Source organism: Lissotriton vulgaris, chromosome 10 (assembly GCF_964263255.1).
Source record: "Lissotriton vulgaris chromosome 10, aLisVul1.2, whole genome shotgun sequence".
NCBI lineage: Eukaryota > Metazoa > Chordata > Amphibia > Caudata > Salamandridae > Lissotriton > Lissotriton vulgaris.
Genome location: NC_141698.1, coordinates 1,156,891,826 through 1,156,918,424, shown reverse-complemented (window position 1 = coordinate 1,156,918,424; position 26,599 = coordinate 1,156,891,826).

The following is a 26,599-nucleotide window of genomic DNA, read 5'->3' as shown; positions in this document are numbered from 1 at the left end:
GGACACTAGTGCGTGGCACACAGGTGAGCACCATGGGGACAATACTGCATGGTAGACAGGTGAGCACCATCGAGACACTAATGCATAGCACACAGGTTAGCGCCATGGGGACAATAGTGCCTAGCAAACAGGTTAGCACCATGGGGACACTAGTGCGTGGCACACAGGTGAGCACCATGGGGACAATACTGCGTGGCAGACAGGTGAGCACCATGGGGACACTAGTGCATGGCACACAGGTGAGCACCATGGGGACACTACTGCGTGGGAGACAGGTGAGCACCATGGGGACACTAGTGCGTGGCATGCAGGTGAGCACCATGGGGACACTAGTGCGTGGCAGAGAGGTGAGCACCATGGAGATACTAGTGCGTGGCAGACAGGTGAGCACCATGGGGACACTCGTGCATGGCAGACAGGTGAGCACCATGGGGACAATAGTGCATGGCAGAGAGGTGAGCATCATGGGGACACTAGTGCGTTACACACAGGTGAGCATCATGGGGACACTAGTGCATGGCACTAGTGCTCAGCGAGAAGTCGCCGCACAGCTCACAAAGACTCCATCAGCAACCACCACCACCTCATCAGGACCACTAAGAGAACCTCCTTCAAAGACCTCCTCGACAACAACGCACACAACAGCAAGGAGCTCTTCAACGTCGTGAAGGAACTCTCCAACCCCAGCTCCAATGCCAACGACATCCCACCATCACAAGCCCTGTGCGACTCCCTCGCCTCCTTCTTCTACCGCAAGATCGCCGACATCAACAATAGCTTCAACCCCTAGATGTCTCTAAAAGGCCCTAACACACCGGAACAACCTCACCCCACCGACGACGACCCCCTGACATTGTGGGCCAACGTGAGAATCGAAGACACAATCAAGACCATGGGCACAATCCACTCAGGCTCACCGTCTGACCCTTTCCCACACCACATCTTCAACAAAGCTGGCAGCTCCATCACACCCCACCTACGCAACATCATCAACCTCTCCTTCAAGACCGCGACCTTCCCTGAAAGCTGGAAACACGCCAAGATCAAAGCCCTACTGAAGAAACCCAAGACGGACCCGAGCAAACTCAAAAACTTCCTGCCCATCTCCCTGCTTCCGTTCCCAGCTAAGGTCATTGAGAAGATAGTCAACATCCAACTCACCCGCTACCTCAAAGACAACAGCATCCTGGACCCCTCCCAGTCAGGGTTCCGAAGCAAACATAGCACCGAGACCACCCTCATCGCTGCCATAGACGACATCTTGAAACTACTGGACAACGGCGAGACGATGGCCCTCCTGGACCTCTCCGCCGCCTTCGATACCGTCTCCCATCACACACGACGCACACGACTCCACGACGCAGAGATCCAAGACAAGGCCCTGGACTGGACATCCTCCTTCCTTGAATGACTGCAAAAATACCATAAAGGGCTATACCTACCAATAGCCCCAATACCATTACCAAATAATCAGTCAGTTGGCAGTGAAGAAAGTTCAATCGTTTATTAAGCAAAATACTCTACAGAGGAGCCTCTCCAACCCTCACCCATATGGTGCGCAGAGAAGACTGTTGGCTCACATTCAAACATGAGGTTATATACTTTTACCTTACACACATAATCACTGTAAAAGGAAAAACACCAGTTGGCCCTTGAGCTCCAAGAAAGGACCATATATGGCACACATGATTAGCTCAAAGCTTAACTATTTATTACTGGGAAGGTCAGGAGGGGTGACTCCCTTTCGTCTTGGTGCCCGGGAGTGTAGGCATGACGCCTCCAGGAATGCGCTTATCGCACCCAAAGCCAGATGCGACCTTGAGTCCCAGGACAGTGGAGAAAACAGTCTACATTCAGCTGCTCTCAGTATCTCAGAGGAACTGGGGCTTGACAACTGCCAGAAAGTAACACGTGATCATAGCTCATGTCCGAGCATAGGAAGAAAATGGCGTCTGTATGATTCTCGGCCTACTCTGTTAGTAATAGATATGCAAGGAGCAAATAAACCTTTTCCTCCCAGCTGAAGCATATACAGTTATGATATGTGTATATGAAGAAAAAGAGGGTACATAGATACATCATGCTAACATGATATAAGTCCGATACTCCGTATGTATGGGAAATCTAATTTTTATCCCTCAGAACGGCCATTTTAGCATGATGTAGCTAACTAAAACAGCTCAATCTTCAAATATTCCTTCATCAATCTGCATTAAATCCTTGAGCACCTGCTGAACTAACTGGGCTTTTGCTGCTGCTGGGGATGGACCGGCCACAGAGAAGGTGAGTTTAGTTGCACAATAAGAGCAACATGCAGGTCCACATTGTACACAAAGGCAACATGTGAATATGATACTGGCTATACATGGCAGCACTATCAGAATTTTCCATCCCCAAGTAGACAACAAACCCCAGAACCAACCAGAGAGGGACCAAGTACCTGTATCTACATATATTTCAGAAGCCAAACGATGTAGCTTCTGGATAGCCAAATGAACGGAGGGGGCGGAGTCAGGGATATAAACACAGCAGGAACTGCCGATCACACAGCATGCTCCTCCTCGATCTGTCAAGATAACGTCTAAAACCATACGATTTTTAAACAAAACTAATCTGGTCGCCTGTAGCTCTACTGTTATATTAGTCAATATTCCTGCAGTAGTGTTAATTACCTGTTCAACTACTCTGGACAATTGTCATACTTCTTTGCTGGTGATGATAGGCCCCCAGATGGGAAACACTCCTTTTATAATGTCAGTGAAATACTGCATTGGAGTATCTGTCTGATCTATATCGGTAGTATCTATCATTCTTTTATTTCTCCTAAAAAGCAAACTTCGTTTATCTAAGCGGTGATCCTTGTAATAATCTGAAGTGGCAATATAGACTGGGGGGTACAGGAAGGACAAGTAGCAACGTCCAGCCCAACCTCGTGGGAGCCAAGTATAGGCATTTTCTCCACAGACGAAGTATACATTTGTAGGGGTTAATAATGAAGGGCTGCTAAATGTGCGTAACTGATAAGTATAATTACATCGGCTCTCTCCTACTGATATGTACCCTACTCCCTGAACACAGAATGCAGAAGTACTATTTAGTAAAGGCACTATCTTCAGTAACATTACGGTCTTGAAAATGTCGAAAATATTGAGTGAAATTAAACTCCTCAAAATCCAAAATCTCGTTCTTCAACCAAGTGACATTCTCATGCATTGTATACATATTCATACATTCATTTGGATCTAAGGTTCCCTCTCCATTATTCCCATCGGGGTCGAATCCTTGATGAACTTCAATATATGCTAAAATCATTTTATGATCTTTTTCCGAAAACCTTTGAGTATCCACAGTATAATGCATATACATCATAGAAAGTAATTTAAACCAAGCCTCGCAACTTCCCAGATAAGATAGGGGTAGGGATATGAATAAGTCATGCTTGTGCATAACAGATGGTAAAAGACCACAAACCCAACAATTTGTCGTATTCGTGGCACTGTGTGCTTGATGAAGCATTTCAACAAAAACATTTTTCATATAAGTCTGACGATGTCTTTCCTTATATGCGGCTAAAGTATAAAACAGATGTTCCGCAGGTGGGGCAGTTGTTCCTAAAACACTATGCATAGGGTGACGAAATGCTAAATATATGAACACTTCCATTAATGTGATTAGTAATTTTGCTATTACCACTATAAATGCAATTTTAACACGTTGGGTCTAACTGGAAAAGACAGGCATATATGTAGGGAAATAGTGTGGTAAAAAAGGACGTTCCTCTTCAGGAACAAAACGAGCAAAGGGATACATACTAACTAAAAGTCCAAACATAAACTAGGGCGATGCAGTCCAACCTGCCAGAGGGTGTTTCTTTCCTGTGTCCGTTTTGAGCCTATAGGCAGGCTCCTATGGTTCATCACAATAATACCAAAGCAAGCTTCTATGTTCTCACACAACCCTTGAAGAAAACACAACCCGGGGCTCTTTAAACAAGAAATTCAGGGCCATATTATCAAGCAAGGGCGATACATTATCGCCGCTTTTAGCGGCGATAATGGGCTTGATAATACGCCCTTGTGAATTCCCATAGAAGCTCAGGTTCTAGTGTTAACCTGGGCTTCTATGGGAATTCACAAGGGCATATTATCAAGCCCATTATCTCCACAGTTTCCTGCCGATAAAAGCGGCGATAATGTATCACCCTTGCTTGATAATATGGCCCTCAGTCTTTTTTTCTGAACAGAGCAAGCAAATGTTCAAGGCTCTAAGCGCGTTCAGTCCAGTACCCCAGAAGCGCATCTAACAGACATTCGAGGGACAGGTCTGTACCCTATCACTCAAGTCTCTCCCTATCTCCTACCATATTCACCTGGGGTACCGTGATGTTTTCTGGGCCACAGGTTGTATCGAGCATGGCCAGGCACTTCGTGATCAGAGAACAAAACAGAGGATGATGAATCCGGTGAAACAGGGATACTGCGAGCCTCTCGTTCAACTGTAGGGGCAAAAGAATCTGGGGCAATCACTTGTGCTGATGACAGAGCCCCTTCCGAGCCCGGGACACCTTCTCCTTGCTTTTCTTCATTTACCTGGGCATCAGAAAAAGGGACAAAAGGAGGAACTCGCTCCCTTTCCTGGGTCAGGACCCCTTTCTGGATTTGCTGATCATATGGAAGCGGGAGGGGTAGTTTCTTCAGGTGTGACACATGGATCCAGTGTCGCTTACCGTTCACCTTTACCGTCGTCCGCGTAGCCAACAGGACTTGAAAGGGTTTAGACCAACGGGGATCCAAGCTGGATTTTCACTGATAGTTACGGATCAGAATCCACTATCCTGGCTCCAAGCGATGTCCGGGACCCTCTGGGAGGGGCTGCAAGACTGCTGAGACCTGTTGATGAATGGAACATAGATCTTTAGTCAAAGCATACAGATAGTCTGTCAACATAGGATACTCTATATCACAAAATGTTCTGGGTCTCGGGACGCCCAAAAATGACTTCATACGGGGACAAATCAGAACGAGAGTGTGGGGTAACCCGTATTGACATCAATGCCAGTGGCAGAGCATCTGGCCACCTCAATCCTGTACTGTCTTGAAATTTTGCCAATTTGAGCTTTAGTATTCCATTATACTTCTCGACCAACCCAGCGGACTGGGGGTGTCGAGCCACATGGAATTTCTGTTTTATCTGTAGCCCATTACAAATGTGACTTATAAGATCTGCATTAAAGTATCCCCCGTTATCACTCCAGATCACGCGAGGTAATCCATAGCGTGGGAAGTATTCCTTCACCAAAGCCTTTGCCGTTGCCAAAGCATTATTTTCTTTGGTCGGGTAGGCTTCCACCCATTTGCTGAAAGCACACACCACGACCAGGACATACTTCAAATTATTTACATGCTCCAGCTGGATATAATCCATTTGGAGCACCTCAAAAGGCAAATATGGTGGTGCAGTCTCCACTCAGAACAGGCTCCCTGCCTCCAGGATTATGTCGTAAGCAAACCATGCAATATTGCACCAAATGAGCAGCGGTTTTTGGAATATTGGGATTGTACCATACAGGATCTAATAATGCACAAATACCTTTTGCCCCAATATGAGCTGAACCATGTGCCATTGTCACCACCGCATTCACTAATGCATTAGGCAACAACCAACGCTGTTTTTCTGTCAAATCAATCCAACAACCATCTGTGTCTAGTTTCCCCAGACTCTTTTTCCAGTGAGCCAGTTTAATAGGGGTAGCTTCTTTCTGCATTTCTCGGACACTCTCCATAGTGTTATCAAACATCTCTGTTTCCGCCACCCACCTAGCAGAGCTAGTCACAAACATTGAGGTCAATTTGGATTTTGCAGTTTCCTTAGCTACTTGATCCGTAAAGGCATTACCTTCACGTACTGCATCAACCACTGCCTTGTGTGCACTACATTTAACTACAGCCACCATCACTGGTAACGTCAATGCTGTCAGTAATCGCAAAACGAAGAGGCCGTGTTGTATTCGCTGACCATGGGAAGTGAGAAAACCTCTCTCGGCCCACAGTCGGCCGAAACTATAAGCCACGCCAAAGGCGTACTGGCTGTCAGTATAAATGTTTACTCTCAATCCTTCACTTAACTCACAGGCCCGAAGCAATGCCACTAACTCAGCTGCCTGTGCTGTTCGATAGAGTACCCGAGAAGTATCAACTACAGTGTGAAGAGTAGTTATCGCATATGCAGCAGTTGTCGTGCATCTGGTAGTTTGAAGCAAGAGCCATTGACATACAACTCCCCTTGTGGGTCAGAAAGAGGATTGCCTGTCAGGTCAACCCGTCCCTTCGTCTCTTCCTCAGTCCAAAATATACAATCATGAACATCATTATTCGGTTCATCCGAAGGGAGGGGTAGTAACATAGCAGGATTCAGAGTGGCACATCCCTTAATTGTTATATGGGGAGCAAACAGAGTCAATTCGTACCCTGTGAGCTGTCTCTTGCATGTGAGGGGGATGTCTCGCGGGATCCTGGCAGTCTCTTGCATGTGAGGAGGATGTCTCTTGGGGTCCTAGCTCTCTATTGCATGTGAGGGGGTGTCTCTCTGGAACCTAGCCATCTCTTGCATGTGAGGAGGATGTCTCATGGGATCCTGTCCGTCTCTGGCATGTGAGGGGGTGTCTCTCTGATCCTGGCCATCTCTTGCATGTGAAGGGGATGTCTCTCTGAATCCTGGCCATCTCTTGCATGTGAGGGGGATGTCTCTTGCGGTCCTGGCGTCTCTTACATGTGAGGGGGATGTTTCTCTTGGTCCTGCCGTCTCTTGCATGTGAGGGGGTGTCTCTCTGGATCCTGGCCGTCTCTTGCATGTGAGGGGGATTTCTCTCTGGATCCTGGTCATCTCTTGCATGTGATGGGGGTGTCTCTCTGGATCCTAGCTGTCTCTTGCATGTGAAGGGGATGTCTTTCGAGGTCCTGGCCATCTCTTGCATGTGAGTAGGATGTTTCTCTGGATCCTGGGCGTCTCTTGCATGTGAGGGGGATGTCTCTTGGGGTCCTAGCTGTCTCTTGCATTTGAGAGGGATGACTCTTGGGGTCCTGGCCATCTCTTGCATGTGAGGGGGATGTCTCTTGGGGTCCTAGCTGTCTCTTGCATGTGAAGGGGTGTTTTCAGGATCCTGGCCATCTCTAGCATGTGAGGGGGATGTCTCTCTGGATCCTGGGTCTCTCTTGCATGTGATGGGGATGTCTCTTGAGGACCTGGCCGTCTCTTGCATGTGAGTAGGATGTCTATCTGGATCCTGGGCGTCTCTTGCCTGTGGGGGGATGTCTCTTGGGGTCCTAGCTGTCTCTTGCATGTGAGGGGGATGACTATTGGGGTCCTGGTGGAGTTCTGGACTTTTTGGTTCCGTCCAGAGGTGTCAGGGAACAACACCCAAAGACCCCGGAGTTCCACCTGCCTTGGTGCGCAAATGAACAGAAACACGGGCTTCTCGATGGTGGCGTCAAAGACCAAAGGTTTATTACTGCAGGGACACAGAAGTCACAGAAACTACGCATAGGCAGTAACCAGGAGCCTGTTCGATTTGTACATTGAGGGTTGCTCCTTATATACTAAAAATTGTGCTCCAGGCAAATATTTCACATGTTAGTACATTCCCAAACCTTTGTGTCTCAAACAATAAATATTTGGCGTTACACAGGAACTGTCGATAATATCTGATGTCAAACATCACGAAGAGGGGTTCCCACTAGTCCATCACAATCCCTTGTCAATATTGCATTCAAGAGCCGGACCGCCTCATCGTAAATTTCGTTACCTCCCCCTAATAAAGGCCCAGAAGGAAAGGAGCAGAGCCAGGTGCAGAAGATAGAAAAGCGGGATAAGAGATGTTTGTGGGTTGTAAATGGGCAAGGCTACCGGCTTCGGTCGCCTAATCATGATCGGGACAATGGATACGAGAACCAGTTCAGGTGGGCTGGCCTCAGGCAGAGGAGGCAGCCTTTGTCGAGTCATGTAGCTACAGTGTGATCTGGTTTTAAGGTGCACGTGTCATGAAAGAGGTGAATCTCCGGCTAAGGCTACGTGTCCTTAATCGAAATGTAGTGAACAGAGGTTATTGCATATGTGAGGGCAAGAAACACAAAATGGCGGACATGATCTAAGATGGATGCCGTGGGTAGATCAGAAATGTGTTCATAACAGGAGTGCTCTTGCTCGTATCGTAGCGAAAACAACAGGATATGCTAAATGGATCATTTGCGGTTCGCTGATACTAATATTATGTATTTCCGACAATATTGAAAACACGGGTTCAAATCGTCACGGAACCTCAGACCCTCCTTTTGCCCTTACATAGGCAATTACTCAGTCTATATCAGAGTCTAGTTCTATACTCATCAGGTCAGTGACGTGCTGTTGTATCATCATCCTTTCTCGTGCCTTTTCTCCAACTGCAGGTGGTTTCCTAAAACAGGTTGCAGCACAAAGACTACACAAAGCTGGACCACACTGGATAATCAGGCAGCATGAGAATAGGAATACTAAAATGACACCAATGACCATTAGAACCTTCCACCCCCATGCTGAGATCAGAGTCCAAAACCACTCCATAAAGGACCAGTTTCCCTTGTCTACATGTATAGAGTCGGAAATCTTGTGTAGCTTAGAGATCGCCTCATAGACCGTTGGAGCATTATTAGGAATAAAGACACAGCAGCTCGATTGGATCATTCTGCATACCCCACCTCGATCTGCAAGTATAACATCTAGAACCATACGGTTCTGCAACGTCATGAGTCTATCCGCCTGAAGCTCAGCTGTCAAATTACTAAGGGCACCAGCAGTTTCAGTAATAGTAGATTCAACTACCCGTGTTAGCTGACGTATGTTTCTACTATTGGCCATAGGCCCCCAGAACGGAAGGAAACCTTTGAAGAAGTCTCCAGCTTCCTGACCAGCAGTATCTTCCTTGCTGAAGACACCTCTCGCTATTCTGGTTCTGTGGTAATCAGATGAAGCAGTGTATGTTGGAGGCAACAATCGAGCAATATAACATGAACCTGAAAAGTCAGCAGGCAACCATGTATATGCTCGGTCTCGACAGATGAAGTAGGTACCCCTAGCAGTAAGGAAGGCAGGGGAAGAGTTAGCCGGAAACACATAAGTCTCAACGCACTCACTCCTCCCTAGCTGAGCTTTCGGATTTCTCCCATTACCTTGCAAACAGACCTGACCTCGGTGTGGTACGACCCAGATTGGAGTTGAGCTTTTACGCTTGCTTTCTCCTAGACTAAGGCGATACTCTGAAGTATTCCAACTTAAATACACTCGCAGTTCGTCTCTAGGGTATGATGGAGTATTATTGACATCCTTGATCATGTCAATAATTCCCTGGACTAAAGCTTTGTTGGCAGAGTTATATCTAGTGGAACGTGGTGGACGTGGAGGATAGGTCTCAAGGGCATAAGCAAAGATCGTTTGAAGGGCCTGAAATGATCCATTATAGCTGAAAGGCAAAACCAGATAGGGAATACCTTTATCCATAGTGTGGGGTATCAAGCCACACACCCAGCAGTCTGTAGTGTTAACCACTAGTTGGTGTTGGTGCAAGAGCTGTACAAAAGTGTTGTTAATGAACTCTGAGCGTCGGGCTTGCTCATGTTCAGGAAACGGGTGAAAAGAGTGTATAGAAGAAACAGTAGAAGTAGCAGGATCAAGGGGAGGTACTGTAGTAACTGGCACAAAAATCAGATTTATACTAAAGACGATTCCACCCACCAACGTTGCTAAAATAATCAAAAATGTAATGACACATTGCATCAAAAAGCATTTGCTACGAAGAATTCTATAAAGTCTGTTTCTGCGAACATAAATCACATTTTCTTGTTGCAGCGCAGGAAGCTCCATCTTCTACAATCCGCTCGCGACCACTGATGATGTGTACGTAGATGAAAATGCCTCTATCAGCCCTGGGAGTTCCCAGAACCAACAGAAAGATCGACCTTGTGTCAGACCCCTGCAGATTCAAACTAGGCACACAGCCACGACCCTACGGCTACCCAGACGGCAAGGCAAATTAAAAACAATAAACAATAGCAAACTTCCTGGCTGAAGGCAAATGTTCAATATATCAAAATCACAATATGCAGTTGCCTGCTTTATTTGTCCGTGTTTCGTTTTCTCAAGTTATATCTCTGTTTTGCTGGAACTGTCTGATCGGAAAATAGTGTATCACTAGCAGCTGTTGTAGTGTTCAAGTTCGCAGATAGCAAAGTTTCTTCTGATGCTGGAGACAAATGTTCAGTGTTCAAAAGAGTCTTTTCAGGAGGAGAGTCAGATTTTGGAGTGTCAGTAATCAATTCGGCATCGCTGAAAGGGATAAACTTCGGTGTGCTTTCAGATTCGGAGGCACCAATTCCCTTCTTTACCCAGTCGTCGTAAGGGAGTGGCAGGGGTACACGCTTTACATGTGATGCGTGTACCCAGTGTTTACGGCCAGCTACACGAACTGCTGTCCTCGTTGCCAGTAAGATCTGGAAGGGCCCCACAAATCTCGGTTGAAGGTTCTTCGTCCTCGCGAAGTTCTTGATGACAACCAGATCTCCCGGTTTCAGCTGATGCCCTGGACTCTCCGGAGGTTTTGGCAAAGCATCGAAAACCTGTTGATGAATAAGACTCAATTTAGCAGTCAAGTCGTAAAGGTAGTCTATCAACATAGGGTATTCTAGAGAGTTAAATTCCTTAGGCCTTGGCACACCCCAGATATTTGCTGGGCGGCCAAAAACAATTTCATATGGACTAAGCCCTACTCTAGAATGTACAGTTGCCCTCGTTGATAACAAAGCCAAAGGAAGTGCGTCTGGCCAGGCTAAACCCGTGGATGCTTGTATTTTAGCTATCTTCAGTTTGAGGGTGCCATTGTAACCCTCCAATAAACCAGCTGACTGGGGATGGTTCGCACTGTGAAATTTCTGTTTCAAACCTAGGCCTGCACATACACTCTGCATAACTTTCCCTATAAACTCACTTCCGTTATCTGACCATACAATCCGTGGCATTCCAAATCTAGGGAAATATTCTTTGAGAAGAATTTTGGCAGTTGATAAGGCAGTATTGTCCTTCAGTGGGTATGCTTCTATCCACCTGGAAAAAGCACAAACCACCACTAGGACATATTTCAAATTATTACAGCGGTCCATGTGAATGAAGTCTAACTGTATCACTTCGAAAGGGCAGGAAGGAGGAGCGAAATGACCAGCAGGAGTTGGAGTTCCCTTGCCAGGATTATGCATCAGGCATACCATACAATTTTTCACTACTCTTTCTGCACACTTACTGATTCCCTCATTTTTCCAGACTGGAGCCAACATCTTACAGATACCTTTAGAACTTATATGTGCTACTCCATGCGCCATTGTCACCACTGCAAGCACATACGCATCCGGCAACATCCAACGCTGCTGCTCTGTCGAATCAATCCAACATCCATTCGAGTCTAACTTGCCCGTACTTTCTCTCCATACACGTTTCTCTTCCTCAGTTGCTTCTTTCTGAATCTCTTTCACACTTTCCATTGTATCCTCACACATTCCAGACTCAGCGATCCATCTTGCAGACGTTGCAACATACATTCTGCTCATCGTGTCTCTAGCTGTCTGTTTAGCAATTTCGTCAGCAAAAGCATTCCCACGACCAACATCATCCGTGATTGCTTTATGAGCACTGCACTTAACAATCGCAACTTCAGTCGGCAAGGTTAGAGATTCCAACAAGTCGTTAACTAGCTGACCATGTTGAATCTTAGTCCCATGGGACGTAATGAAACCTCTTTCTCTCCACAAACGGCCAAAACTATGGGCCACGCCAAATGCGTACTGACTATCTGTAAACACATTCACCCTCTTTCCCTTAGCTAAGACACATGCTCTCGTTAGAGCTATTAATTCTGCAGCCTGGGCAGAATTCTGACTCACTCTTGCAGTCTCCACAATCGTCTTCAAAGTCGTTACTGCGTAAGCAGCAGTCACATCACCATTTTCCAATTTAAAACATGACCCGTCCACATACAGCGTGCCATCCGGATCTGATAATGGAGTATCCCTCAAATCAATGCGTCCTTTTGTCTCTTCCTCCGTTTTGAAACAGCAATCATGTGGTTCGGAATCACTCGACTCTTGATTAGCCGGCAACAACGTTGCTGGATTCAATACATTACATCTTTTAATCTGAATATGACTCGCTAGTAATGTCAGCTCGTAACCAGATAGTCTCGCACTAGTAAGGTGTTGTGTCTTTGTTCGATTCATGAGTGTGTCCACTGCATGAGGAACCATGACCACTAGCATGTTGTTCATTACCAGACCAGCAGATTGTCGAATGGAAGCCGCAGCTGCCGCTGTAGCCCTCAAACAACTAGGTAACGCTCTAGCTACCGGATCTAATGTTGATGAAAAATACGCACAAGGGCGTTGTTTATCACCAAATTTCTGTGTCAGAACACTCAACGCGCAACCTTCTCTCTCGTGAACGTAGAGCGTGAATGGCTTACTGTAGTCAGGTGTACCCAATACAGGAGCTGAACACAATGCTTTTCGTAATTCAGTAAAACTCTCTTGACATTCATCAGACCATGGCACCGGACTCGGAACATTTTTCCCAGTCAAAGCTACCAATGGTTTCGCTAAAAGAGAAAAATTTGGGATCCACTGCCTACAGTAAGAGGTAATACCTAGAAAGGCACGTACTTCTCTCTGTGTGCGTGGAACACTCATTTGCGTAATTGTTTTTATTCTCTCTGGGGTCAACTTCCTTCCCTCCTTTGACAAGAGATGACCTAGGTAGATCACTTCTTGGCAGCAATATTGCATTTTGGAAGGTGATACCTTGTGATTCAAATTGGACAAGTGATGAAGTAACGAAACTATAGCTGCTTTGCAAGTTTCCTTGTCATCGGCAGCCACTAGAAGATCGTCTACGTACTGTACCAGGGCAGAACTTGGAGGAAGGACAAAAGAATCTAACTGGCTTTTTAATGCTTGACTATAAATAGATGGGCTCTCACAGTAGCCCTGTGGAGCGCGTTTAAATCTGAAACTTCGACCTCCTAGACAGAAGCCGAAAATATCTCTGCTTTCCTCGGCTATCGGAATGCTGAAAAAGGCATTCTTTAAGTCGATGACTGAGAACCATGTGGCTGTAGCAGGAATCAATGTTAACAAGGCAGTAATGTCTGGAACCACAGGAAATTGCGGAACCACAATCTTATTAACTTCTCTAAGGTCTATGACAAACCTGTACACTGGAGGTTTCGTAGGATCAGTTCATTTCAGAATCGGCAATACAGGACTATTACAAACATTTCCTCGTGTTTCTTCAACCACACCTTTCTCAATCAAATCTTGCACAATCAATAAAAGTGCACGTTCTCCTTCACTAGATATTTTATATTGAGGAATTCTTGGAAATTTCACATCTGCTTTCAAAGTTACTACATACGGTGGTATTTCTAAAAGGCCTACATCATTAGGACCAGTCGCCCAAAGAGAATCAGGGAGTGAACGCAGCTCTGGTGGGAGTGCATCCATTGACAAGTACATCGGAGAGGTGATTCTTTTGCCCAATGTAAGCTGTACCCCTTCTGGAGAACAGTACAATGTCGCATATAGTCGTTTAAACAAGTCTAAACCAAGCAGATTTTCATTACAACCTGTCGTCAAAATCAGGGGTGCTTTCAATTGACACGGTCCAACAGAAATAGTCAAAGGACCAGATATCGGGTTGTAAACAGGGGCGCCTGAAAAACCTACGGAAACATTTGTTGAGCCAGACAAAGGTGCGCCAGGGAGTTTCGCATGAATGATAGAACTTTTTGCGGCACCAGTATCCAACAGAAACGGTTCGACTACACCTGATGTTGCTACTGCGACATAAGGCCCACTCTGATCCACTGGAACTGATACTACTCCCTCTCTTTGTCCATGGCTGTCCTAGTACCCATTTTGCTGAAATCCCTCATCCGCTTCACAATAGTCTTCAACAAGATATTGCTGAGATCTATTCTGTTGAGCTGACTGTCCGTTTCGTTGATCAAAGTGATTGGAAGGACGATCATTCGTCTGCGGAGGCATAGCACCTCGCCCTCGACCTCTAGAATTCTGCACAAAACCACCACGACCTCTCTGAGCTGCTGCAGCATTATTTTGTGCTAAGATCGGACATTCATTTTTGTAGTGACCCTCTTTCTTACAGTACGCACACTGGTTCCACTGATATTGAGGCCTGGTTGAACTATAATCTGTCCTCTGATACGAATTCTGTTGCATATTAGTCTGATTCGTGCGAGGCGGATACGCCTGCTGTAAAAGAACTTTAGTCTTTAAATCTTTCGTTTTCTTTTCTGATTTCTCTTTTTCTTCTTTATCCCTATTTTCGTAGTACTGTGCAGTCGCAAGTATTTGCGCAGTTGTAGAAACAGCCCACGCACTCTCTGAATCCTTTAATTTATTACATAATTCAGGTAACAAATTATGCACAAATTTATCGACAAACAGTCTCTGTCCTCCTTCTGTGCTCATATCCTGACCACTATGATCTACAAAAGTCTCTTCGAACCTCGTGAAGAAGTCGGAAACACTTTCATCTTTCTTTTGCTTGCATGCGGATAATTTGTCCCAATTAACACGCAACGCAGGCATCAGAGTCTTCATTAAGTCAATTATTCTACCTGGAAGATTAGCAATTAGGGGTTCGGGTTTTGCACCACCCGTTTGCTGACCATCCGCTGCAGTGATAGCTGCCCAATCACCACCCAAGGCTACTTGATGATCCTCCCTACGGATTTTAGCCCACACTGGTTGTGGAACTACATTTCCAAATAACATGTCGATGTCCGCTAAGTTCATTATACAAGCCTCAACTGTCTATGTTAATTCCTTGTAATATCCAGCAGGATTTTTACGCGGATCTGGCAAGGCCTGTTTCACCGCTAACACTTCAGCTCGCTTCCATGGAATGTGTATCCACACTCGTTGGAACTGTGCTGGAGCAGCTGCAATACCCGCATTATCATCACGTTGTATTGCTTCGCGCCAGATTGGAGGAACCTCCCTCATAGGATATTGGCGACTTAGCTTCATTTTACCTTTCTCTAAATCTCTCGGCGAACGAAGAGATGGATCATTCCTAAAACTTAAAATAAGTTCCATCGCTTCTTTTATATTATCGCCCACTATCATTCCTGCAGCAAACTCTTTTTGAATTTTCATTAAATCTTCCAAGTCTGATTCAACATCATCTTCCTCTATTTCCTCACGTAACAACGAGCACATCTCATCAAAGACGTACCGTTGCGTCGGTTCCTTCCACTGCATAAACGTATCTAGTACATCTCTCGTACTATATCTTCTACCTTTCGTAATCCATCTGAGAGCCGTGGAATCTAAAATTCCCCGTTCCTCAGTACTTGGATGCTGACTACGTCTCTGGACAGAGTCAGAAGTAGGAGTCTTAATTAAAGTCTTATATAAAGGAGACAGTATATTAGCAACAGAATCAGTGATTTTTCGACGTACAGAAAGTGGAGTTAGCACACTCGCAGACGTAGAGAACACAGTAGAAGTAGGAACAGATAGCGAGGCAGTAGGAGTATCGAGAAAAATAGTTTGTGAAGTAGTGGGCGTAAGCGAGACAGATACAGGTATAGAAGTCGGCAACCCAGGAAGAGGAGGAGCCGTAGGAATATTCACATTAACCACAGGAGGTACAGGAACTTGATTCTGAGGAACAAGAACACCAGGTTGTCCAGCAACCGGCAATTGACCATTCGGTACAAGTGGAGCCGTAGCCCCTTGTGCATACGGTGGAGGTGACCGTAACAAATAAGACAACAGGGGATCATTTTCGGGATCCTCTAGTGTCTTAGCCGTTTTCGATGGCAAGGCAGGGTAGCACTTGTCAATCGCTAAATTATGCTCTCTAATCGCTACATCTATAGCCTTCTCGCACTCATTATCCCGCAACTGTTTAGTTGCTTGCTCTAGAGTTAGCTCTTCTTTCTCTTTCTGTTCTTTCTTAAATTTCTTCATTTCTCTCTGTTTGGATTCCTTTCGCCAATAACGGAAAGAATCAAACATTGCCGGCCGGGCTTTCTTACTAAACAATTTCGTTTCTAAATTATCAAGAATCTCGGGCTCAAAACTACCATGCAGTGGCCAACTAAGGACACCATCCTTCTTGGTGTATCGGACCCACACCTCGTTATAGGATATAGGACCCACACCATGTTTACAATATAAGTCATAAAGGGGAGTCCCAATCGGAGGAACCAGACAGGAATCCTCCAATCGTGAGTCACGGTTGCAACCAAAACAAGACAACATTTTCCGACTTACCATTTTCAGTCTGGAACACAAAACAAACAAAACACGGAACAAATATGTGCACCTGAACCAAGAACTTAGGCCTACCAAAACCAAACTAATGTATCGATACCCAAACTGAACCAAATAGATTATCGTAATCAGAACAACTAGTGATAATCTTACGAAACCAAACCAAACCAAGAACCGATCAAGGATTTTAACAATCCTCACAAAGTAACCAGCTAGCTATCACTAAATACTTAACTGAGGAACCGAAGACGTCACCAAGGAGAAACCCGTCACGTTTCGCTGTACTAAGGGCTGCACCTCGGGTCCAAGACAGGGCGACGGTCAAGGCCCACTGCAGCCGTCCTGAACGGGAACCCCCGTGGAAGAGAACTTCGGGCCACTTTTGCGATATGCCGGGATCGATGAAGTGGGGCGCCTCCCTCGGAAATCTTCACATGAAGCTTCTCGAACTCTTCAGGCTTTTGGACCGGTACCGAATGACGTCGCCCCACGTTGGGCGCCAATTGGAGTTCTGGACTTTTTGGTTCCGTCCAGAGGTGTCAGGGAACAACACCCAAAGACCCCGGAGTTCCACCTGCCTTGGTGCGCAAATGAACAGAAACACGGGCTTCTCGATGGTGGCGTCAAAGACCAAAGGTTTATTACTGCAGGGACACAGAAGTCACAGAAACTACGCATAGGCAGTAACCAGGAGCCTGTTCGATTTGTACATTGAGGGTTGCTCCTTATATACTAAAAATTGTGCTCCAGGCAAATATTTCACATGTTAGTACATTCCCAAACCTTTGTGTCTCAAACAATAAATATTTGGCGTTACACAGGAACTGTCGATAATATCTGATGTCAAACATCACGAAGAGGGGTTCCCACTAGTCCATCACAATCCCTTGTCAATATTGCATTCAAGAGCCGGACCGCCTCATCGTAAATTTCGTAACCTCCCCCTAATAAAGGCCCAGAAGGAAAGGAGCAGAGCCAGGTGCAGAAGATAGAAAAGCGGGATAAGAGATGTTTGTGGGTTGTAAATGGGCAAGGCTACCGGCTTCGGTCGCCTAATCATGATCGGGACAATGGATACGAGAACCAGTTCAGGTGGGCTGGCCTCAGGCAGAGGAGGCAGCCTTTGTCGAGTCATGTAGCTACAGTGTGATCTGGTTTTAAGGTGCACGTGTCATGAAAGAGGTGAATCTCCGGCTAAGGCTACGTGTCCTTAATCGAAATGTAGTGAACAGAGGTTATTGCATATGTGAGGGCAAGAAACACAAAATGGCGGACATGATCTAAGATGGATGCCGTGGGTAGATCAGAAATGTGTTCATAACAGGAGTGCTCTTGCTCGTATCGTAGCGAAAACAACAGGATATGCTAAATGGATCATTTGCGGTTCGCTGATACTAATATTATGTATTTCCGACAATATTGAAAACACGGGTTCAAATCGTCACGGAACCTCACTGGCCGTCTCTTGCATGTGAGGAGGATGTCTCTTGGGGTCCTAGCTGTCTCTTGCATGTGAGGGGGTGTCTCTCAGGATCCTGGCTGTCTTTTGCATGTGAGGGGGATGTCTCATGGGATCCTGGCTGTATCTTGAATGTCAGGGGGATGTCTCATGGGATCCTGGCCGTCTCTTGCATGTGAAGGGGATGTCTATTGGGGTTCTAGCTGTCTCTTGCATGTGAGGGGGATGTCTCGCGGGATCCTGGCGGTCTCTTGCATGTGAGGGAGATGTCTCTTGGGGTCCTAGCTGTCTCTTGCATATGAGGGGGTGTCTCTCTGGAACCTAGCCGTCTTTTGTATGTGAAGGGGATGTCTATTGGGGTTCTAGCTGTCTCTTGTATGTGAGGAGGATGTCTCATGGGATCCTGGCCATCTCTTGCATGTGAGGAGGATGTCTCATGGGATCCTGGCCATCTCTTGCATGTGAGGGGGATGTCTTTTGCGGTCCTGGCCGGCTCTTGCATGTGAGGGGGATGTCTCTCTGGATCCTGTGCGTCTTTTGCATTTGAGGGGGATGTCTCTCTGATCCTTGCCTTCTCTTGCATGTGAGGAGGTGTCTCTCTGATCCTGGCCGTCTCTTGCATGCGAAGGGATGTCTCTCTGATCCTGGCTGTCTCTTGCATGTGAGGGGGTGTCTCTCTGGATCCTGGCCGTCCCTTACATGTGAGGAGGATGTCTCTTGGGATCCTAGCTGTCTCTTGCATGTGAGGGGGATGTCTCTCAGGATCCTAGCCGTCTCTTGCATGTTAGGGGGTGTGTCTTGGGGTCCTAGCTGTCTTTTGCATGTGAGGGGGTGTCTCTCGGGATCCTGGCCGTCCCTTACATGTGAGGGGGTGGCTCTCTGGATCCTGGCCGTCTCTTGCATGTGAGAGGGATGTCTCTTGGGGTCCTAGCTGTCTCTTGCATGTGAGGGGATGTCTCTCAGGATCCTAGCCGTCTCTTGCATGTGAGGGGGTGTCTCTTGGGGTCCTGGCTTTCTTTTGCATGTGAGTTGGATGTCTCATGGGATCCTGGCCATCTCTTGCATGTGAGGGGGGTGTCTCTTGAGATACTGGCTGTCTCTTGCATGTGAGGGGGATGTCTCTCAGGATCCTAGCCGTCTTTTGCATGTGAGTTGGATGTCTTAGGTGATCCTGGCCATCTCTTGCATGTGAGGGGGGTGTCTCTTGAGATCCTGGCTGTCTCTTGCATGTGAGGTGAGGGGGATGTCTCTCAGGATCCTAGCCGTCTTTTGCATGTGAGTTGGATGTCTCATGGGATCCTGGCCATCTCTTGATGTGAGGGGGGTGTCTCTTGAGATCCTGGCTGTCTCTTGCATGTGAGGGGGATGTCTCTCTGATCCTGGCTGTCTCTTGCATGTGAGGGGGTGTCTCTCAGGATCCTAGCCGTCTCTTGCATGTCAGGGGGGTGTCTCTTGAGATCCTGGCTGTCTCTTGCATGTGAGGGGGGTGTATCTTGGGGTCCTAGCTGTCTCTTGCATGTGAGGGGGATGTCTCTCTGATCCTGGCCGTCTCTTGCATGTGAGGGGGATGTCTCTCTGATCCTGGCTGTCTCTTGCATGTGAGGGTGTATCCATGCCAGCACTGCAGACAGGAGACTGTCTCCACTTCAGGATCCGGTGGGACCTGTCTGTCTGTCTGTCCTTGTGCCTGGCACGGACGGGGGCGGGAAGAAGACACCCGGACCTGGAGGTGACCCGGGGACAGAGGACTGGGATCCGCTCCAAAGCAAACGAGTGGATCCAGGACAAGGCTGCGCCGGGAGGGCTGAGTGGCGTCCCCCCCCCCCCCCCCCCCCCCCCCCCGCCCTGCACCGGGGTGTGCTGGGGTGAGCCCCGTCAGATGAAGATGCCCCTCTGGGTATCTTGGCCTTCAGACCCCCCCCCCCCCCTCCTCCCGATACTGAGGCCGAACCCAGTCTGCCTCATCCGAGGGACTCTGCGCTCATCGGGACGCATCTCTGCCTAATAGAGCGCCTCGAATGAGCCCCGCCCTCACCTCTGGCTTTTATGAAAGAGGGGGGCCCTCCAGAGGTCCAGGGGTCCAGGGGGGTCTCCAGAGGTCCAGGGGGGCCCTCCAGAGGTCCAGGAGGGCCCTCCAGAGGTCCAGAGGTCCAGGGGGGTCTCCAGAGGTCCAGGGGGGCCCTCCAGAGGTCCAGAGGTCCAGGGGGGTCTCCAGAGGTCCAGGGGGGCCCTCCAGAGGTCAAGGGGGGGGGGAGTACAAAGGTCCTGGGGCCCTCCAGCGGTCCTTGGGGGCTCCAGAGGTCCAGGGAGGGGAGTGTGGGGGGGGGGGGGCTCCACAGGTCCTGAATGTAGACACATGGCAGCCACAGCTTGGACTTCAGAGCTTGTGAGGTGGTGAAGGCGTCGCATGGCGGGGTGGGGGAGGGGGGCATAGATGGACGAGGGAGCTATGTTTAATAATAAAAACTTGTAATGTCATCATCGCAAACCTACAGGTGCTGTCAGAGCGCAGCCCAACATCACAGGAAGCATTGAAGCATGGAGGCACAGAAGCATGGAAGAGCGGAAGCATGGAAGCATGGAGGCACCGAAGCATGGAAGCGTGGAAGCATGGAAGCACAGAAGCATGGAAGCGTGGAAGCATGGAAGCATGGAGGCACAGAAGCATGGAAGCGTGGAAGCATGGAGGCACAGAAGCATGGAAGCGCGGAAGCATGGAAGCATGGAGGCACAGAAGCATGGAAGCATGGAGGCACAGAAGCATGGAAGTGTGGAAGCATGGAAGCATGGAATCGTGGAAGCATGGAACCATGGAAGCATGGCAGCATGGAAGCATGGACGCGTGAAAGCGTGGAAGCATGGAAGCATGGAAGCGTGGAAACATGGAAGCGTAGAAGCGTGGAAGCGTGGAAGCGTGGAAGCGTGGAAGCGTGGAAGCGTGGAAGCGTGGAAACATGGAAGCGTGGAAACATGGCAGCATGGAAGCGTGGAAACATGGAAGCGTAGAAGCATGGAAGCGTGGAAGCGTGGAAGCGTGGAAGCGTGAAAGCATGGAAGCGTAGAAGCGTGGAAGCGTGAAAGCATGGAAGCGTGGAAACATGGAAGCGTAGAAGCGTGGAAGCGTGGAAGCGTGGAAGCGTGGAAGCGTGGAAGCGTAGAAGCGTGGAAGCGTGGAAGCATGGCAGCATGGAAGCGTGGAGGCATGAACGCATGGCAGCATGGAAGCGTGGAAACATGGAAGTGTGGAAACATGGAAGCGTGGAAGCGTGGAAGCGTGGAAGCGTAGAAGCATGGAAGCATGGAAACATGGAAGCGTGGAAGCGTAGAAGCGTGGAAGCGTAGAAGCGTGGAAGCATGAAAGCATGGCAGCGTGGAAACATGGAAGCGTGGAAGCATAGAAGCGTGGAAGCATAGAAGCGTGGAAGCGTGGAAACATGGAAGCGTGGAAGCGTGGAAGGGTGGAAAACGTGGAAGCATGGAAGCGTGGAAGCATGAAAGCGTGGCAGCGTGGAAACATGGAAGCGTGGAAGCGTAGAAGCGTGGAAGCATAGAAGCGTGGAAGCGTAGAAGCGTGGAAACATGGAAGCGTGGAAACATGGAAGCGTGGAAGCGTAGAAGCGTGGAAGCGTAGAAGTGTGGAAGCGTGGAAGCGTGGAAACATGGAAGCATGGAAGCGTGGAAACATGGAAGCGTAGAAGCGTGGAAGCGTAGAAGCGTGGAAGCGTAGAAGCGTGGAAACATGGAAGCGTGGATGCGTGGAAGCGTGGAAACATGGAAGCGTGGAAGCGTAGAAGCGTGGAAGCGTAGAAGCGTGGAAGCGTGGAAGCGTGGAAACATGGAAGCATGGAAGCGTGGAAGCGTGGAAGCGTGGAAGCGTGGAAACATGGAAGCATGGAAGCGTGGAAACATGGAAGCGTGGAAGCGTAGAAGCGTGGAAGCGTGGAAGCGTGGAAACATGGAAGCATGGAAGCGTGGAAGCGTGGAAGCGTGGAAACATGGAAGCATGGAAGCGTGGAAACATGGAAGCGTGGAAGCGTAGAAGAGTGGAAACATGGAAGCATGGAAGCGTGGAAACATGGAAGTGTGGAAGCGTAGAAGCGTGGAAGCGTGGAAGCGTAGAAGCGTGGAAACATGGAAGCATGGAAGCGTGGAAGCGTAGAAGCGTGGAAACATGGAAACATGGAAGCATGGAAGCGTGGAAACATGGAAACGTGGAAGCATGGAAGCGTGGAAACATGGAAGCTGTCTTGATCTGCACATCTACAAATATGTGTCAATAGTACAAACAACCACAAATGACTTTCATTTTGTGTTGCGTGCTTCCAATGTGCCAAATACTCACCCACTTTGAGTATTAAACTACTGGACCCACAATCGTAGACCAGATACAATATTTCAACAAAGGCGCCAGAGCACAGCAAAGAAAAGTGACTCTACACCATGATGCATCGCACTATCTACAAAGACATCCACGTTCATAGATCAAAATCCATGCCTGCTTATTCAGCGCACAGAGTCCACAGTGAGTGATCCGCAGCAGAAGTAACACCCAAATCACTTTTTATTTCCTGAATCAACAGCAGCCAATGCGCGCTTCGCCCTCCTGGGCTTCTGAGAGCTTTCTTCACTTGTATAAGTTCTTTAAGCGTCCCAGCGAAAACACTGTCGAGCTACTGCAGTGTTTTTTATGTTTGATCTAAAAAGCGTCCTGTGTACTTTTATTGACGTTAGTCTCGGTCGCAATGTCAATGGTAATTGGAGTTTGTGTGAGTCCATAAAGCAGGTTCCCATGATCCTCTCCGAGTCCCGCACGTCTGTCTGTCCGCGGTCCGCTCCCTGTGCTGGGCCATGACTTGAGCTCTGTATGGGAGGTTGGCGATGGGTAGGGCACGCCTGTCTGTCCGTGGTCCGCTCCCTGTGCTGGGCCGTCTGTCCGTGGTCCGCTCCCTGTGCTGGGCCGCGACGGTAGCTCTGGATGGGAGGTTGGCGATGGGTAGGGCACGCCTGTCTGTCCGTCCTCCGCTCCCTGTGCTGGGCCGCGACGGGAGCTCTGTGTGGGAGGTTGGCGATGGGTAGGGCACGTCCGTCTGTCCGTCCGTCCTCCGCTCCCTGTGCTGGGCCGCGACGGGAGCTCTGTGTGGGAGGTTGGCCATGGGTCGGGCACGTCTGTCTGTCCGTGGTCCGCTCCCTGTGCTGGGCCGTGACGGGAGCTCTGGATGGGAGGTTGGCCATGGGTCGGGCCGCCACCCTCTGGATGGCTTGTAGTCTTCAAGTGAGTTGCTTGGTGGTCCTGGCATAGAGGCTGTTCCCGTAGTCCACCTTGCTGGGACGCGTGCAGGTGGCGTGGGCATGAGTCTCCGTTTGTCTTCTGTTGCTTTGGAACCAGTATCGATCTCCCTCCGCATCGACGGGGTGCCGAAGCGGGACAGTGACGGTGTTGAGTCACCTGTGCCATCATGACCCGTTTTGGCGTTGATGATGATTCTGGGGTTCCTGGCGTGGGTGATGGGCAAGAGTGAGGGCAAGAGATCCGCCACTCACCTGCTTTCGCCCCTCGGTGAGTTGGTCTCATGAGCTTGAGAGTGGGCTTCCTCCAGGTACTGACGTGAGTCCTGCAGGGGGTGAACGTGTTTCTTGTCTTGAGGGTCTTATCTGAGAGGGAGAGCATGCATTGTGAGTTGATGTCGTGCGCGTGAATGATGTTGGTCAGAGGAATCATGCATGCCTTGAAGATGGTCGGGTTGAGCGGTGAACCCTGGGGCACTCCACACAGGAGTCTGCAGGGTTTCCAGGTGCCAGGTGCCAGGCTGACAGCTTGTGGTATTTCTGTTAAGAGGGAGCATAACCAGCGGAGAGAGATTACAGAGCGAGACGGGGGAGTACCATAACCTCAAACACCGACCACACGAAGGCCTGGCTAGCACTAATGAGGACATTTTGAATACGCTCATAGAATTTATACTGAGCTGAGCTGAGCACTTCTAAAATGACTCCAGCCACAACTCAAATTGACTCATGTGTTGATGGTGTACATCTAATCTGGCTTCATGATGAACAATCAACCAATTAACCAGCAACTCACTAACCGCCTGGAACTCCACAATCTTTGCGACCACTCCCTATCCGGCTTTCGTAGGAACCACAGTATGGAGACAGCACTCATCGTTGGCGCCGATGAGATCTGCACCCTTATAGACCAAGGTGAAACCGCTGCCCTCATAAGGCTGGAGCTCTCTGCAGCATTCAACGCCGCGTCACACTTTAGCCTCATCAAAAGATTACACGCCAAGGGCCTCATTTATGAAAAGTGTCGCATCGCTGCGGGAAACAGTGATGCAACACTTTTCAAAGCGCCCTCCTTGCAACACCATGGATGAGCCATATTTAATGTACGGGGCTCCATATCGCAAGGATTTACAGATACGTCAGTCTTCCCGATGTATCCATAGGCGCAAAATTGGTGCATTGCTGGAGTGTGTCTGAAAACAGACGCTATGCCCGCAATGTGTCACTTCACATGGGGTAAGCCCCTTGAGAAAGGCACTGCGTCACCCCTTGCGCCTGCCTCGAGCAGGCGTAAGGATTTGACACACTGACGCCGTAGCAGTAGCACAGTCACATCTCATAGATTTCACTGCATCACTTCGACATGGCGTTCCTGCGAGCAAACGCTCACCCTGCAAACATTATACCGAATGCACAATCAACTTAGGAGAATGGATGAGAACCAACTGCCTGAAACTCAACTCAGACAAGAGAGAAGTGATGCTCTTCGGCAACACGAGCCCCACCTGGTGACCATCAGAGCTCGGTCCAACACCGTTACCCACTGACCACACATGACACCTGGGAGTGGTCTTAGATGATAAGCTCAGCATCGCCTCCAAGAGCACCAGACGTGCCTTCAATCAAGCCCTGGCCGCCAGTAGACTAGACTACTGCGATGACCAACCACCCCCTCCACCATCTTCAGACCGTCCAGAACGCTGCTGTTACACTCGTCCTGGATCTCCCACTGAGCATCCACATTACACCTCACATCAGAGATCTCTACCGGGTGCTATTACACAAACACTGACACTTTATTCTCTTCACACATGCATGCAAGGCACTGCTCAACATTGGACCAGCCTACCTTAACTGATGCCTCCACTTCCAGTAGCCCACCTGACACATGCGCTTTTCCCACCAGACACCTGCGCTCTTCCTCTGTCTCTCTTGCACATACACCATGCATTCGTAAAAGCAGAACAGGGCCCCTAGCCTTCTCCTACCTTGCACCCAAAATGCTGAACAACCTTCCTCTATCCATGGGTGTCAAACCTATCGGGCTCACCTGCGTGCCCCACAGCAGGGTCACTTGCATGCCATACAAGAGTGGACATTACTAGTCGCGTCATGGTGCTCGACTGTGTGTCACACACTAGTGTCCCCATGGTGGCCAACTGTGTCCTGTGCACTAATGTCCCCATGGTGCTCACCTGTCTGCCATGCACTAGTTTCTCCATGGTGCTCACCTGTGTGCAGTGCATTAGTGTCTCCATGGTGCTCACCTGTGTGCAAAGCACTAGTGTCCTCATGGTGCTCACCTGTGTGCCATGCACTAGTGTCCCCATGGTGCTCCCCTGTGTGCAAAGCACTAGTGTCCTCATGGTGCTCACCTCTCTGCCATGCACTAGTGTCTCCATGGTGCTCACCTGTGTGCCATGCACTAGTGTCTCCATGGTGCTCACCTGTGTGCAAAGCACTAGTGTCCTCATGGTGCTCACCTGTCTACCATGCACTAGTGTCTCAATGGTGCTCACCTGTATGCAATGCACTAGTGTCCCCATGATGCTCACCTCTCTGCCATGCACTACAGTCCTCATGGTGCTCACCTGTGTGCCATGCACTATGGTGCTCACCTGTGTGCCATGCACTAGTGTCTCCATGGTGCTCACCTGTGTGCAAAGCACTAGTGTCCTCATGGTGCTCACCTGTCTGCCATGCACTAGTGTCCCCATGGTGCTCACATGTGTGCAAAGCACTAGTGTCCTCATGGTGCTCACATGTGTGCCATGCACTAGTGTCTCCATGGTGCTCACATGTGTGCAAAGCACTAGTGTCCTCATGGTGCTCACCTGTGTGCCATGCACTAGTGTCTCCATGGTGCTCACCTGTGTGCAAAGCACTAGTGTCTCCATGGTGCTCACCTGTGTGCAAAGCACTAGTGTCCTCATGGTGCTCACCTGTGTGCCATGCACTAGTGTCTCCATGGTGCTCACCTGTGTGCAAAGCACTAGCGTCCCCATGGTGCTCACCTGTGTGCAATGCACTAGTGTCCTCATGGTGCTCACCTGTGTGCCATGCACTAGTGTCTCCATGGTGCTCACATGTGTGCAAAGCACTAGTGTCCTCATGGTGCTCACCTGTGTGCCATGCACTCGTGTCTCCATAGTGCTCACCTGTGTGCAATGCACTAGTGTCCTCATGGTGCTCACCTGTGTGCCATGCACTAGTGTCTCCATGGTTCTCACCTCTCTGCCATGCACTAGTGTCTCCATGGTGCTCACCTGTGTGCCATGCACTAGTGTCTCCATGGTGCTCACATGTGTGCAAAGCACTAGTGTCCTCATGGTGCTCACCTGTGTGCCATGCACTAGTGTCTCCATGGTGCTCACCTGTGTGCAAAGCACTAGTGTCTCCATGGTGCTCACCTGTGTGCAAAGCACTAGTGTCCTCATGGTGCTCACCTGTGTGCCATGCACTAGTGTCTCCATGGTGCTCA